This window comes from Suncus etruscus, chromosome 4 (assembly GCF_024139225.1).
Source record: "Suncus etruscus isolate mSunEtr1 chromosome 4, mSunEtr1.pri.cur, whole genome shotgun sequence".
Lineage (NCBI taxonomy): Eukaryota > Metazoa > Chordata > Mammalia > Eulipotyphla > Soricidae > Suncus > Suncus etruscus.
In genome coordinates this window covers 20,515,972-20,533,094 of record NC_064851.1, presented here as the reverse complement: position 1 = coordinate 20,533,094, position 17,123 = coordinate 20,515,972, and the positions used below count along the sequence as shown (strand labels likewise).

The window sequence follows — 17,123 nt, the reverse complement described above, 5'->3', positions numbered from 1 at the left end:
TCTGGCTGGAGATCCACTGGACACCCCCCCCCAAATATGAAAATTAAAGTCATTGGGGGAAGGAAGGAAAATAAATAAATAAATAAATAAATAAAAGGACCTCGAGCAGCTTAGCTAGCTAGATTTTTTTTTCCTCACTAAGGGATACTTGGCAGAAGCCCTCTCTTCTTGGGGACCCCAAATCTGGAGTGCTTTCTGGTTTCTTTCCTCCCACCACCATCCCAAAATATGAAAATAAAGTAATGGGGAAGGAAAAAAAAGGACCTCGAGCAGCTAGCAAGCCCTCTCTCCCCCCCCAAATCTGGGGTGCTTTCTGGTTTCTTTCCCCCCCCATCACCACCCCAAAATATGAAAATAAAGTCATTGGGGAAGGAAAAAAGGACCTCGAGCAGCTAGCAGATTTTCACTAGGGATACTTGGGAGAAGCCCTCTGTCTCCCCCCCTCCCCAAATCTGGAGTGCTTTCTGGTTTCTTTCCCCCACCACCACCACCCCAAAATATGAAAATAAAGTAATGGGGAAGGAAAAAAGGACCTCGCGCAGCTAGCTAGCTAGATTTTTTTCTCACTAGGGATACTTGGCAGAAGCCCTCTCTCCCCCCCCAAATCTGGGGTGCTTTCTGGTTTCTTCCCCCCCACCACCACCACCACCCCAAAATTTGAAAATAAAGTAATGGGGAAGGAAAAAAAAGGACCTCGAGCAGCTAGCAGATCTTCACTAGAGATACTTGGGAGAAGCCCTCTCTCTCCAAAGCATCTCTGGAGTGCTCTTTTTAAAAAAAAAAATTAAAAAAGGGGGTCGCCCCCTTTTATCCCTCGTGCGCCCCACCTGCTGCTATTTTGGGATTTGTTTTTATTTTTTGGTCCCTGCGCCCCCAGACCCAAACCTCAAGCCCCAAGTCCACGCCATCCAAGCGATGCTTCCCCCGGCCCCTCCATTCTGTTGCATTTTCCATTCCACCCAGCCCGGAGGAGCTTTTGGGCTCTTTAGGAGCCGCATTTCCCCGGGCGAGGTGAGCTAAGCACTAAACTAGGATGGTAGTCCTAGGGGGAAGGGGGTCCCCCCAACCCCAAATACCTGCTCCCAAACCCAGGAAAAATGCAAGAACTTTGAAGGAAAGGGCCCTAACTCTTTGCCCCGTCGCCTCCCCAAAACCCAAAACCCCGGGGAACAAGCCGCACCGACCCCCGGCTGCTTGCTCGCTTGCTTGCTAGCAATCGCCAGCAAAGAGTGAACCCCGCTCGACTGTCTTTTTTTTTTTCTTTTTCCTCCTCCCCAGAGTCCCCTCTAAACGCTTTTCGCCCTGTCTGCCTTTTTCTTTCCTCTTTTTTTTTTTAATATCGATTTTGAACAATGGGATCTCTGTCTGTCTCCGATTAAACCACGTGGATCCGCCCTCCATCCCCCCCCTCTTCTTTTTTTTTTTTATATTCATTCAAGCCCCCCCCCCCTTTTTTTTTCTCCTTTTAAAAAGAAAAATGAAATAAAAGGGAGGAGGGACTTTCTCCTCCCCCACCCATCCAACCCCAGCAAACTGATGGTTTTGTGTCCATTTTGCTTTTTCAGCCCTTCACCTTACCTGGTTGGAGTGATGAAGAACGCAGAGAAGAAGAAAAAGAAACAAAAAAATAAATAAATAAAGGAAAGAGAAGCAACGAGAAGACGAAGCCGAGGGGGTTTTTTTGTTTTTTGTTTTTTGTTTTTTTCTCCTTTTCCTCCCCCGGCCCGGAGGAGGGCTCCAACCCACTCACCAGATCCGCTTAAAATGTAAATACGAGCTTGCAGAACAAATGCTACAACACAAAACAGAAACACATGTGCGGCCCGGGCTGGCAAGCGAGTGCGCGGCGGGGCGAGCGGCGAGGGGTTTCGGGGTGTGCGCGCCCCCTGCCGGCCGGGCGGACCCCCACCATGGCCGCCCCGCCGCCGCCGCCGCCGCGCTTCCCTTGACCACTGCGCCGCGCGGACCTGGCTTGCACGCAGCGCGCGCGTCCTGCACGTCAGAGACTTCTTGGGGGTTCAGCAGCAGAACATTCGATGGCTTTCTTTTTTATTTTTTTCTCTTTCTCCTCCCTCCCCGGGCATGTCTAGACAGGTCACCTGAGGACAACTCGCTCCAAGACTATCCCCTGTGCTCCCGCCGCGGCCAACAAGGGACGTGCCCTAATTGAGTGGTTGGAGTGAAAGATGAAATCTCCTGCATTTTTTTTTTTAATTTATTTTTTGTGGAAGAATCTTCTCTTTGCGGAGGGAGAGAAGCCCCATTATTTTTATCAGTCTCAGGGATGTCTCCGCAGTTTGTGTGAGCCAGCGCTGTCACATGATAGTTACATAAAGGTTTTCTTTTCTTTTTTTTCCCCCCCCCTAGGAGGGGATTATTAGTCTGGAGGCCAAGGGTACACAACCAGAGCTTGTCTTCCTGGGAATTTTCCTTTTTTTTTTTTTTTTTTTTTTTGACAGTTTCTGACAGTGCAAGCACCCTGCGCTTGCTTGGTGCTGGGAAGCTGGGAAGGCAAAGCTCGAAAGCAAGACTCCTGTCGTAGTGCTCTTCAGTGGAGGGCACAATGAAGTGGAAAAGGAAAATCAGGAATCAGGTGTGGTGTGGGGGTCCAGGAGCCCACTACCTCAAGACATGGCACTTTGAATTCAAGGGGGAGGAATTGAACCCAGAACCTCATACCTGTAATGTAAATAAGGGCAGTACCTCACCTTAGAAAGGGAACCTGTGTCCTTTTCTGTGAAGACTGACAGGGACACCAAAAAGAACCCTCACAAGTAGATGAGTTAACTCCCCCCATCTCCCACACTGACCTCCTTGTTCTTGACCAAGCTCAGGTGACTGCTCTTTGTCAAACCTCACGGGAGAATCGCAGTTCCCAGTCTTAGGGTCTTCAATACCTCAGGAAGGTTCCAGAGTCAAGTAAAACTAACATTCGAATAAAGCCCTGGACCAGAAAGACTTCTCCGGTGGGTTCATGCTTATGGAAACCCCTGGCTTAGAACTGCCTGGTCCCGAGCGCTGATGGAAGTGTGTCCCAAGAACTGAAATAAACAGCCTACCCACTCCCCAGCAGTGGCCTCAAAACCAAATACATAAGTCGTATGCTTTTTCCCTGTTCATCTGTCTCCTTCAGAATAGTATTTCAACCCTAGATAGATAAGGAACCCTGGAGAGTGAAGGAAGCTTTCCTCCTTTTCCTCCCTCAACTCCGCAAAGTGAGCCCAGAATAGTACAGTTGTGGGGGTTCGTCCCATTCCTGAGCCAGGCAAAGCAGCTTAATAGAGAACTACACTAAGTGACTCACAGAATGGGGAAGACTCAGTGATGAACTAGGGGGTAAGGGGCATGTCAGGAGACTGTCCCAGGGCAGTGGAGGGATGGGTTCACAAAAGTCTAGGGATCCGGCTGAAGCAGTAGCAAAACAGGTAAGGCATTTTGCCTTGCACAAAACCAACCTGATTCAGTTCCCAGCATCCCATATGGTCCTCAGAGCCTGCCAGGAGTGATCCCTGAGCACAGAGCCAGGGTGTGACCCCAACAAGTAAAAATTCCAGGCATCTTGAGAAGTGAGCCTCTCTCCTGGGAGAAGTATTCCCTAGAGATGGCTGAAAAAACCACCACCACCACCCTCCCAAGAAAAAAACGTGATAATGAGAAACTAGCTCTGAAAGAGGAGACATAGATGTGCTCTTGGAAGAAACCTGGGGAGAGAGAGGGGAAGCCTAGATGAAGCCTAGAAAGTGTCACTAAGAAGTTTGGGGAGCCTGCCATAGGTTGCTCCCGCTGGGTTAGGGTGGTGAATTACTCTGTGGGCCGTGTGGTGCTGATACCAAACCATGCAAAGTCCATGCTTAGTTGGTAGTCATCTCTCTGGCCCTAAGGATAGATTTTTGCCAGGTCTTCAACTTTAACTTGCAGCTTGCTTCCTATTGCTGTTTCCTATACCAGCTAAGTATCATTTGGTCATCTATCAAGGACTTTTTACCTGCTTCCTTTTCACCCTTAGGCTTATGGTACCTGGAAGTTTCTTCTTTAGGTAACTTTCTAAAGATGGGGAGAGTTCTTGGATTTATCCATCATAACACGTTCCCTACTCATTAGAGCAAGAAACAGACGTGTGGCAATAAATGTCTAGTGGAAGGAAGATGGGGGGCGGGGAAGAGCCAAAACATAAAGTTATTTGATCAGAATCAAAAAGTGTGTGTTTCCAGGGATGAAGCAATAGCACAGTGGGTAGAGTGTTTGTCTGCATATAGCTGACCTGGGTTCAACTCCTAGCATCCCATATGGTCCACCAGAAAAATAAAAAAAAAAGGTTGAGGAAAGAGTTGACTAAAAATTCGAAAGGAGGGGCTGCAGTGATAGCACAGCAGTAGGTTATTTGCCTTGCACGTGGTGATGGCCAACCCAGGGTTCGATCCCTGGCATCCCATATGGTCCCCCAGGCCTGCCAGTAGTGATTCCTGAGCACAGAGCCAGGAATAACCCCTGAATGCGGCAGGGTATGACCCCAAAACAAACAAAAAATTCTTAAAAGGAAAGTCCATTTAAAGAAAAAAAAAAAAAAAGTGTGTTCCTGGGAGTCAGGAGCACCGACATCACAGAGAGCTCAAACTGGGACGTTTCAAAAGAGGGAACAGAAAGGCCAGTGGAAAGCTGCTTCTGCTTCTTTAAAAAAAAAAAAAAAAAAAAAAAGGAAGGGATGCAATTAAAACTTTGCTTAAATGCTTTGCTGTAAAACAAGCAGAACCAACCAGAAAAGAATTTCTCCTCCTCCTGCCATCAGGTCTCCTTCAGGAAACAGCATGCTGGTGCTTGTCGTGCTTCAGTGGTTGGCTGGGTGTTTGTCCTCCTCACACCCTGTGTGGCCAATTGAGAGCAAGACTGACGGTTTCTGTAGATCCGGCGGGAGGAGCCTCACTCTTGTTTCTCCCGCCCCAGCAGAGCGTCTCTGCCAATGCAGGAGACACATGCGTCAGAAAGACTGATGCAATGAAGCGGCCAGATCAGATTGCATCATATGATCCGAGGTGTGGTACTCCTGAAACTGGTTTTTCTTGAGCTTGTGCTGCAGTCGAGAAGCTTTTTTAGGTAGAACACCCCAGAACTGGACCTACTCGTCTGATGGCAGTTTTTGTGCCTCTGTGCCTCATGTTTCAAATTCTCAGTGTCCCCTCTGCTAAGGACAGTGGTGTGCCTTCCTGGGATGCACTGTCATCAAATAGGTGTGTCTTGCTGCCATTTAGGTAACAGGTGAGCTAGAGCCCGCACTCTGTCCTCTCAAACATGCTTTGAATGGGCTCCTGCTCCAGTTGGGCAACTTATCTGGGGATAGACTGGGTTGATGCAAAGCCAGAAGAAGAGAATGGAAAGAAAGTGGCTGAAATGTCCAGGACACTTTACCAGATGTCTGGCATTGTGCTAAACACTTCCCTCACAGAAGTATGGGGAGGTGGGCTCCCTCGGACCTCTTCTAGTCATCAGTAGAGGCATGTGTCAAGTTCAATTAGGATACTTAAAAACAGAGGGGTGGGGAATGGGGTGGTAGCACAGCAGTCGGGTGTTTGCCGTGCATGCTGCTGACCTGGGATGACCCGGGTCGATCTCCAGCATCCTGTATGGTCCCCCGAGCCTGCCAGGAGCGATTTCTGAGCACACAGCCAGGAGTAACCCCTGAGTGCTTTTGGGTGTGACCCCTAAAAACAGATAACTTTAAAAATAAATACATTTTTTGTTTTGAAGATACTTTTTATTTTTGGATTTGGGGCCACACCTGTGGTGCTCAGGAGTTACGCCTGGCCCTGCACTCCTGGCAGGCTCAGAGGACCATCTGGGATGCCAGAGATTGAACATCAGCTGCATGCAAGCAAATGCCCTACCTGCTGTGCTACCTATTCCTTTGGCCCCAATTGAGATACTCATAGAAGTGTTCCTTTCAGAAGTCTATTACTGTGCATCTTTACTGCAGGAAGCTGAACTCAGCATCTATTAACTGATCATTTAGGGGCCACAGAGATAGTTCAGGGGTGAAAGAACTTAAAAGCACTGCATAGTCTGTCCGTTTCCCCCTACACACACACACACACACACACACACACACACACACACACACACACACACACAACACACACTACTACCCTCAGATCAGAGGAATGACACTATTAACCAAAGGTAAATGGTCTGAAGGTCTGTTTCTACAGGTGGATTAGAATAGGATAATGAGGGGCCAGAGAGATAGCATGGAGGTAAGGTGTTTGCCTTGCATGGAGAAGGTCGGTAGTTCGAATTCCAGCATCCCATATGGTCCTCTGTGCCTGCCAGGGTCAATTTCTGAGCATAGAACCAGGAGTAACCCCTGAGCGCTGCCGGGTGTGACCACCCCACAAAAAAAAAAAAAAAAAAAGAATAGGATAATGATCTCAGATCTTCACTGTTTAGCGTGGGGTCCCCCAGCCAGATGTGGCTCCTGAGCATTGGTGATAAGACACAGTTGAAGGGTGTTATGAATGCACTGACACTAGATTACAGAGTTCTATAGAGCAAGGAAGGATACAATTATGTCTCATAATTACATTGAGCACATGCAGAGGATCAAATTGGTGTCAGAGATTGAACCTGGTCAGCTGAGTGCAAGGCAAACACCTTAACTATCCTTCTTTCCTTCCTTTCCTTCCTTCCCTCCCCTCCCCTCCCCTCCCCTCCCCTCCCCTTCCCTCCCCTCCCCTCCCCTCCCCTCCCCTCCCCTTCCCTTCCCTCCCCTCCCCTCCCCTTCCCTTCCCTCCCCTCCCCTCCCCTCCCCTCCCCTCCCCTTCCCTTCACTCCCCTCCCCTCCCCTCCCCTTCCCTCCCCTCCCCTCCCCTCCCCTCCCCTTCCCTTCACTCCCCTCCCCTCCCCTTCCCTTCCCTTCCCTCCCCTCCCCTCCCCTCCCCTTCCCCTCCCTTCCCTTCCCTCCCCTTCCCTTCCCTTTCCTTCCCCTCCCCTTCCCTTCCCTTCCCCTCCCCTTCCCTTCCCTTCCCTTCCCTTCCCCTCCCCTTCCCTCCCCTTCCCTTCCCTTCCCCTCCCCTCCCCTCCCCTCCCCTCCCCTCCCCTCCCCTTCCCTTCCCTTCCCTTCCCCTCCCCTTCCCTTCCCTTCCCTTCCCTTCCCCTCCCCTCCCCTCCCCTCCCCTCCCCTTCCCTTCCCTTCCCCTCCCCTCCCCTCCCCTTTTCTTTTTGGTTTTTGGGTCACACCCAGCAGTGCTCAGGAATTATTCCTGGGCCTGTGCTTGGGCATCACACTCCTGGCAGACTCTAGGAACAGTATAGGGTGCCACAGATCAAACCTGGGTTAATCACATGCAAGGCAAACACCCTACTCACTATACTATCTCTCCAGCTCCATCTTTTTTATTTTTGTTTGTTTGTTTTGAGGCCACACCTGGCATTGCTCAGAGGTTACTCCTGGCTGTCTCCTCAGAAATAGCTCCTGGCAGGCACGGGGGACCATATAGGACACTGGGATTTGAACCAACCACCTTTGGTCCTGGATCAGCTGCTTGCAAGGCAAAAGCCGCTGTGCTATCTCTCCGCATCTTTCTTTTTTTTTTTTTTTTTTAAATTTCACCTACCTATTTGCTTTTAGTCTGTTCAGGGGAGCCAAACCCTATAGTACTCAGGGCTAGTCCTGGTTCTATGGTCAGAGATCACTCCTGGTTATATTCATGGAGCCATATGTGGTTCCAGCGATGGAACTGGAGTTGGCTGCATGCAAGACAAGTGTATTTTCTGCACTATCTCTCTGGATCATCTTTATGACAACCATATAGGCTGTCATCCCACTGAATACCCAGTATCTGAACTGAAACAACAAAAATGGACAGTCATACTTTGGAGTCTAGCATTTAAGTCAGATCAAGAGTTCAATCAGTTAGTCTTTAATACATTAGAGATGTCCAACCTCTCCTGAGAGTGTAGAAAAGCATCTTCTTACTGTGTCTTCTGTGTTTGTCCCATGTACTCATGTGTGTCTAGTTTCTTATTATTCTTCTGCTCAGGGGGCCACCTGAGGTATAGGGATTGAACCTGGGTTGGATACATGTAAGAGAAATGTCCTACTTGCTGTACTACACTCTAGCTCCTAATTTCTTAAATACACATCAGTTACGTAACATTAGCCCTTTCTGGTGACCTCATTTTAATCTTTTTTTGTTTGTTTTTGGGCCACACCTGGTGACACTCAGGGTTATTCCTGGCTATGAGCTCAGAAATCGCTCCTGGCTTGGGTGACCATATGGGACGCTGGGGAATCCAACTGTGTCTAGCACAGGCAAGGCAGACACCTTACCCTTTGTGCCACCACTCCAGCCCCCTCATTTTTTATCTTAAAGACTTCCTATAAGGTCCTATCTTCTGATAAAGTCTCATTATAATATGTGTGAATTAAGACTTCAAATTTGAGGGGCTGAAAAGAACCCTTTGTATGTAGTGATTCTGACTAGACCCCCCAGACACCCATATGGTCCCCTGAGCCTCACCAGGAAGTGATACCTGAGCACAGAGGCAGGCATAATCCCTGAGTGCTGCAGGTATGACTTACAACCACCACCCAAATTTCTTCTTTAGTGCCCACTGCTGAAACCTGGCACAGAAACCATTTGGTTTACAAATGACCACAAAGCCCACCTCTTAATGCCTCAGTTTCCCTGTCATGAACTCACTAGAACCTTAACTGAGTACCTGCAAGCTCACTGACAGTGATTTCATGATTTTTGCTATTTGTTTTGGGACCACACCCAGCAGCACTCAGGGGTTACTCCTTGTGGGTATCCCCTCCCCAACTAATTTATCTCACCTGAATGATCAGAACGACCCACACCTGGAATGGGCAGGAAGAGGAGTTAGCTTAGAGGAAGAGAGGGGATAAGAAGGAGAGTTAGAGAGAGGAGAATCAGCAAAGGGGAGTCAGTCAGCAATGGAGCCTGAAAAGCTGAAAAGGAGACAGAGGCAGAGAAAGCCAGAGAAGGAGCAGAGAAGTGGCTGCTAGGAAAAGGCTTAGCATAGAAGCCATGTGAGGAAATGCACCTAGCAGTTAGGACCATGAAATATAGTTGGCTGACTCCTGGAACTTCATCTGACTGCTTTGTGAATTTTTCTGCCATCACCCTACAACCTACAGACTCGTCAGGTCATAGGGGCTGCAGGAGCCAGGCCAAGCAGAGAAAGGCCTTGCCATCCCCACACCGACTCTAGGACTCTTTAATTTATATTAAAACAACACAAGGGGCCGGAGGGAGAGCATGGAGGTAAAGCATTTGCCTAGCATGCAGTAAGACTGTGGTTTGAATCCCAGCATCCCATATGGTCCCTCGTGCCTGCCAGGGGCGATTTCTGAGCATAGAGCCAGGACTAACCCCTGAGTGCTGCCGGGAGTGACCCAAAAACAACAACAACAACAAAAAAGCAGGTAATTACAGCAGGTAATCCTCAGGACACTAGAAACTGGCATTCTAAAAGTTCCAAAGTTCAAGGTTGCTTAACTGGTGAATTCCAAAGTGACAAAGACTTTCTGAAATCTAAATCCTTTCGTCACAACTTACTAACTCTTTTTTTTTTTTTTTTTTTTGGTTTTTGGGCCACACCCGTTTGATGCTCAGGGGTTACTCCTGGCTATGTGCTCAGAAATCGCCCCTCACTTGGGGGGACCATATGGGACGCCGGGGGATCGAACCGCAGTCCTTCCTTGGCTAGCGCTTGCAAGGCAGACACTTTACCTCCAGCGCCACCTACCCGGCCCCACAACTTACTAACTCTTAACTCAGAGACCAGTGTCTGTTTTTGTTTCTTTGGGGGCCATACTAGACTACCAGCCCATGCAGCTGGTAGGACCATGCAGCGCCAGTGACTGAGTCTGAGTTGCCTGCATACAAAATTTCACTCTTTGAGCATCTCCCCAGCCCTGGGGTTTTCTTGAATGGGCATCATTAATGTTAAGCTTAGACTGTGGGTAACCTTCTTGGAGAGAGCAAGCATTCACTCTGCAAAATATAAGGAATGGACCTAAACTTCATGGCTGTGCTCCATAGACAGGACACAGTGGAAGACTGTCGATGCATAGCATAGGCAGGCATTGTGAATGTGCAGGGTAGATAGTCACTATTCACATGCTCCACAGTCATGGTCCACGGACAGTCACTCTTGGCATACTTTGTGGCCTTGTTCTGTAGGTGTAGCATGTACTAAAGGGAGTGTTCTGGAGCAATGCTCCATGGTCATATTTTATGGGTATAAATCCTGGTTGTGTACCTGGAAGCAGTTTGGGGTTAGTACAATGAGAAGCATTAAAAAAAAAACCCTCAAATTCCTACCTATTATTTCAGGGCATATTAGAAATACATATATGTCTTCAGTGTGTGTAGCTAACTACCAAATCCATACTGCCAATAATGAATCATGTAGAATGACCTTTTATTTTATTTTTGGGTTTTGAGCCATGCTTGGTGGCATTCAGGGATTATTTCTAGCTCTGCTCTCAGAAATTATTCCTTGCAGACTTTGGGGACCATATGGGATGCCAGGGACTAAACCTGGGTCAGCTGTATGCAGGGCAAATGCCCTACTCACTGTGCTTTTGCTCTGGTCTCTAGAGTGACCTTTTAAAAATGATGTAGTTGGGGGCCGGAGAGATAGCATGGAGGTAAGGCGTTTGCCTTTCATGCAGAAGGTCATCAGTTCGAATCCTGGCATCCCATATGGTCCCCTGTGCCTGCCAGGAGCAATTTCTGAGCATGGAGCCAGGAGTATCCCCTGAGCACTGCCGGGTGTGACCCAAAAACCACATACACACCAAAAAAATGATGTAGTTGGAGCCAGAGCAATAGCACAGCGGTAGGGCATTTGCCTTGCACGCAGCTGTCCCAGATGAACCCGGGTTCTATCCCCGGCATCTCATAAGGTCCCCTGAGCCAGGAAAATTTTTTGAGTACATAGCCAGGAATAATCCCTGGATCACTGGGTGTGGCCCCCAGACAAATAAACAAACAAACAAATATGATGTAGCAGACCCAAAGGAAAAAGAGCTCAGTGACTTAAAGCTAGTGCCTGCCTTGTAATCCAGGTAGCTCTGCTTTTTGCATATGTAACTTCTGAAACTCTCCAGCACTACAAGTGATTTCCAGCTACAACAGGTGCCCACATAAAGGGCCACCACCAGGTCAGAGAGATCTGGTGTTCATGCTTGGAGTGGGGGAACCCTAAGTTTGATCTCTGACAGTACATGATCCCTGGGCACTACCAGACTGGCCCAAATTCAACACAAATAAAAAATATATATCTAAGGGTGTTACAGCCACCCTTCCCAACGCCATCAAACAGTGAAATGAGAAACATATGTGAGGATTGGAGCGAAAACACAGAGGTAGGGCATTTGCCTTGCATGTGGCTGACTCAGGACGGATCTAGGTTGGATTCCCAGAGAGTCCCATATGGCTACCCAAGCCAGGAGCGATTTCTGAGCAGAGTTGGAGTAACCCCTGAGCATCACCGGATGTGGCCCAAAAACAAACAAAAAAAAAAGCAAACAAACAAAAAACAAAAACAAAACCCAAAGCCATGTGTGAGCCCCAATAGTGAAATGAAAAATGTAGTACACCCCAGCTCTCAGACATGAGCCCTGCAGCTCCCCCTGACAAAAACCAGGGACATGATTTAGTGCCTCAACTAAGAGTGCCGGAGGCTGGAGAGATGGCTCAATACACTGGGAGGCCTGGCCTTGCTCCCTGGTACTGTTTTGTTCCCTGAGCACAGAGCTAGGAGTAACCTTTGAGCACTACTCGGTGTGCCCCCCCCCTCCAAAAAAAAAAAACCAAAGAAGAGTACTTACCTAGCAAGAACCAACAAGTTCTGTAACTAGAGGCTTGCATGTGCCATTCACAAGAAGCACCGCAGCTCCCCAGCTGTGAGCCCCACAGCCATGTATGTATGCAACTCTTATCGCAATAACAAGCAGGGAGGAGGGGAGAGGACACTGTTTCAAAAGATTCATTTCAGGGACAAGAGTGATAGTAGAGCAGATAGGGCACTAGCTTGCATGCATCCGAACTCAGGTTCGATCACCAGCACCACATATGATCCCTGAGCCTTGCCAGGTGTGAAACCTCAGCACTGACCAAATCAGGAGTAAGCCCTGAGCACCTCCAGGTATGCTTACCTCCACTCCTTCAAAAAGGCCAACAAATAAACGATAAAAATGAATTCATTTCTATTTTGGATAGGTGTTTATTGAAAGCAAGCTATTCAATCTGGTGTCAGATCAATCTTTTTGTTTGTTAGTTTTTGGTTTTGGGGCCACACCCGGTGGCATTCAGAGATTACTCCTGGCTCTACACTCAGCTCAGAAATCACTCCTGGCAGGCTTGGTGAACCATATGGGATGTCAAGGATCGAACTCAGGTCTGTCCCAGATCAGCCACGTGCAAGCAAACGCCCTACCACTCAGGACAATCTTTTTTTTTTTTTGTATTTTGGGCTACACCCGTTTGACGCTCAGGGGTTACTCCTGGCTATGCACTCAGAAATCGCCCCTGACTTGGGGGGACCATATGGGACTCCGGGGGATCGAACCTCGGTAAGTCCTACGCTAGCGCTTGCAAGGTAGACACCTTACCTCTAGCGCCACCTTCCCGGCCCCCACTTAGGACAATTTTAAAAACATGTAGAAGGTGGTTCACAACCCCGGCCTGAGAGATTGAGCCTGGCTGTTCTGTAGCAACCTGTTAAGCTCTGACTTTCTTCAGTCTCCAAGCAGCACATATATTGAAGACCAATGGGTGAAAAAGGCAGGTTGAGAGTGAGTGAGCAGGCATGAAAGCAAGCCTGTTGAAATGTGTACATGGCTTGTCAAAATGCGCATACAGCATCACGCAGGCCTGGAGTCCATCCAGAGAAAGCAGGAAGTTGGCACCCAAGGAGGATGAGGCTTACAGGTGAGAACTTGATCTTGGCCTGTCCTGTCTTGCGTGTTTACAAATGGTAAACTTCTCCCGTGTCCATTCAGTTGCTGCAGAAAGGAACATTTCCCCCTGGCTCAGCTAGTATCCTCCTTTGAGGAACCTCAAGACAGCTGAGCTGTCTCAGCCTGTGAGTTTTGGAGGGAGGACCCTGGGCTGGCACCCCGCCCTTCTGCCAGGAGCCTCTTTGACAACTCAACCGCTCATTACTTTTTTATCTTCTGGAGAGTTTAAATAACTATTATTATGTGCATGCTTTTCAAAAGAGTGCATTTATACCAAACCTCATTAAATTGCCCATGGCTCAGCTGGTTCTCCTGCCCCTCTTTGGAGGGCAGGAAGGCATTTGGCAGGCATGCAAAGCATTCTCCCCCCACCCACCATTACCTAAGGCTCTGTGTCCAGAGCAGGAACCTGGGGACCTCTGACGAGGAGAGGAGAGTTTCCAGATGAGTTACAGAGCAGCAGAATAGGTGAGTCCCAAGACTGCAGGCTGGGCCCTTCCTTCCAGAGAGGCCCAAAAGAAAAGACCAAAATGAGAGACATTGAGGGCCAGAAAGATAATACAGAGGGTAGAGCACTTGACTTGCATTAGCTCAACCTGAGTTCAATCCCCAGCATCCCATACAGTCCTCTGAGTCCACCAGGCATATTTCCTGAGTGCAGAGCCAGGAGTAACCCCTGAGCGTCACCAGGTGTGGCCCCAAACCAAACTCTGTGTGTGTGTGTGTGTGTGTGTGTGTCTTGAAGTGGAGAGAGAGCACAGACAGAACCGGTCTGTTTGGGTTCAAGTTCATCCCCCAGGGCTAGGAACAGAGCTCAGCAGTAGGGCACCTCCTTGACTGCATGAGGCTCTGGGTTCAATCCTCAGAATAGCTCAAAACAAAACAACAACAACAACAACAAAAACAGTATCAAATCAAGAAAAATTCAGGGGAGAGATAGCATGGAGGTAAGGCATTTGCCTTTCATGCAGAAGGACAGTGGTTCAAATCCCAGCATCCCATATAGTCCCCTGTGCCTTCCAGGGGCGATTTCTGAGCCTAGAGCCAGGAGTAACCCCTGAGCACTGCTGGGTGTGACCAAAAAAAAAAAATCCAAAAAAAGAAAAATTCAATCCTGGGTCAGAGAAATAACTCATGGTCTGAGTTTATGATGCTTGCAGGGGGCCTGGATTCAGTTCTCAGCATAAAAACAAACAAACAAAAACAAAGAAAAAATATCTTGGACTCTGCCTCCCTTTCTCCCCCACCAGTGAAGGAAAATAGACTCTTCTATTGGGGCCTCATTCTGTAGCTAGTAAGTCTTTAGATGGTACTTTGCATATAGTAAGTACTGATGGGGTGTGTGACATTAGGAGGGCAGGCACAGGATCCACTGACCCTGTTCAATTCATAGCTCCAGTCCTACTCACACAATCAATTGGGGCCACCTACTGCACCCTTCTGAGTACTAGTTATATCCCATGTGGAAAAGGAAGATATGAGGCTGGTGATGTGGCTCAGTGGTAGAGCACTTGACCTGCACATACGAGTCTTTGGGTTTGATTGAAGGAAGGCAGGAAAGAAGGACGAAAGGAGGAAAGGAAGAGGGGAGGAAGGGAAGAGAGGAAGAGAAGGAAGGGAGGGAGGGTGGGAGGGAAGGAGAAGGGAGGAAGGGAAGAAGGGAGGGAGGGAGGGAAGGAGGGAGGGAGGAAGGAAAGAGAAAGAGGGAAACGAAAAGGAGAAGAAAGGAAAAGGATCAGGAGTCTAAGACTCAAGCTTGAAATCTGTACAGAAGAAGCCTCCAAGAAAGAACTTAATTTGGCAAGAATTTCGTCTATGAGGGTCAAAGAAAATGCAGAGATTAAGGTCTTTGCCTAACATGATTGACTCAGGTTGACTCAGGTTCAATCCCTAGTCCCCTGAGCACTACCAGGAATGATCTTTTACTCCAGAGAGCTAGAAGTAAGCCCTGATCATACCTGGACTGGGCACTAAAACAAACCCCAAAATAAATAATTTTGTCTGTGTATCTTTCGAGTTATATTGGTTTCACCCAGGGAACATGCAGGAAGGCCCTCTGGAGTGAAAATCTCTGATCCCATGGATTGAGGAGGAAGTGACAAAGGACTAAGGAACTGCTGAAAGACTTTGCGGTGCAAAGAACATTCTATTTTCAGGGACTCGGCTAGAAAGTACAAAGAACAAAACCTCATCAGTACTGTACCATCTGAACCTCAACAGACCCTGTTCGAATCTAAGATTTAGAATGAGCTGTAACCTAAATGTTGATGTTAGAAGATGGTGTGCCTTTGCTTAGAGTAACATTGCTTTGGCTTCTGTATTCTGCTTGCTTGAGAAAGTTAACTGCTGTAAACCTGGTTTTGCTGTGAGCCTAAGTGCAACCATGACAGGCTGCAGCTTTAAGGTAGAAAGTCTAGGCCTAGAAGAACAGCCAGTTCCTGGAACCAGACCCTAGGGGTAAATGCCAGAAATACATCTATATAAGGCTAAACAGCATCGGAAAGCCAGCCAGATGACAACTCACCCTGGGCTTGGGGCTGCAGCCCACCTAGCTGCTGTCTGTCTTGCTTGCTTCTTTCTTTCTTTCTCCTGTCTGATGCTACTTTTTTTGTTTGTTTGATTGTTTTTGGTTTTGGGTCACACCTGGCAGCACTCAGCGGTTACTCCTGACTTTAAACTCAGAAAGCGCTCCTGGCAGGCTCAGGGGACCATATGGGATGCCGAGATTTGAACCTTCTGCATGCAAAGCAAATGCCCTACCTCCATGCTATCTCTCCGGCCCCTGATGCTACTTTTGAACTACAACCAATCCTAGTACCTAGTACTTAGTACCTTGTACTAAGGACCAATAATTTAATTTATTTTTGGGGGGGGCCACACCCGTAGGCGCTCAAGGTTTACTCACTCCTGGCTCTGTGCTCAGAAATTGCTCCTGGCAAACACAGGGGACCATCTGGGATGCCGGGATTGGAACCACCATTGGTCCTGGGTCGGCCACTTGCAAGGGAAACACCCTACTGCTGTGCTATCCCTCCAACCCCAGGACCAATAATTTTAAAGATCAACTACCCAGAGGCGATAGTCACCTAGACTGAGCCTTGGTACCCTTTAAATTTGCCATGCGAGCCATTCTCAGAGTCTTCATTTCCTAGGAGATGTTGGACCCCAGCATGCTGGAATAAACTCCCTTACATTTACATTACTGCCTGTCTCCCTGGTGGTTGCTTGGGTGGCAGATCTAGAGTTCTGGATTTAACAACCCAATTCCATATAAATCAGAGTATATTGCTTTCAAAAAACACAGACACCGGTTCAGGCCTTACCACTCAGCAAATACTTTTGTATGCACCTGTTATCTCTGCTAACCCTGATAAGTGGGAACACAAAGAGCTGAAACCATCTGTGTAAGGTCACACAGCAAGGGAACAGTGGAGCTAGGATATGAACTCTATTCTTTTCTTTCTTTTTTTTTTGGTTTCTGGATCACACCCTGCGGCACTCAAGGGTTACTCCTGGCTCTGAGCTCAGAAATTGTTCCTGGCAGGCATGGGGGACCATATGGGATGCCGGGAATCGAACCCAGGTCTGTCCTGAATCAGCTGCATGCAAGGAAAACACCCTACCACTATCTCTCCAGCCCCATTTGAACTCTATTTTAAGTGACTTCTGAACCTGCACTTATTTTTATTTATTTATTTTTTTGGTTTTTGGGCCACATCCGGTGATGCTCAAGGGTTACTCTCTATGTGCTCAGAAATCGCTTCTGGCTTGGGGGACCATATGGGACACAGGGGGATCAAACTGCAGTCTGTCCTAGATCAACTGTGTGCAAGGCAAACTCCCTACCTCTTCACCACCGCTCGGGCTCCTAAACCTGCACTTTTATTTTGATTCGACTCTGGATTTTGAAATCACAGGTTGACAGGATATGTCATAGAGAGTGCAGAACCATTCTGTATCCCTGTTGTTCAGAAACTCCCAAAAGTCACAGTGCAACAACGGTAGAATATTAGCCTCTAGAAATCAACTTTGGTACCATTTATTTCATAACTCTGCGGCCCTCCACATTGCAGATGTAGATGCACATATACCTGCTGCCCTATCACCAACCAGGGCTGCTTTCATTTGTATATTTTTG

General features: G+C 48.1%; 1 protein-coding gene across 2 annotated transcripts in view; it reads right to left on the bottom strand.

Moving 5' to 3' along the window:
- PADI2 (peptidyl arginine deiminase 2) overlaps positions 1-17,123 on the bottom strand; it is a 651,199-nt gene that overhangs the window by 355,612 nt on the left and 278,464 nt on the right. The gene's annotated exons all lie outside the window — the stretch shown is intronic.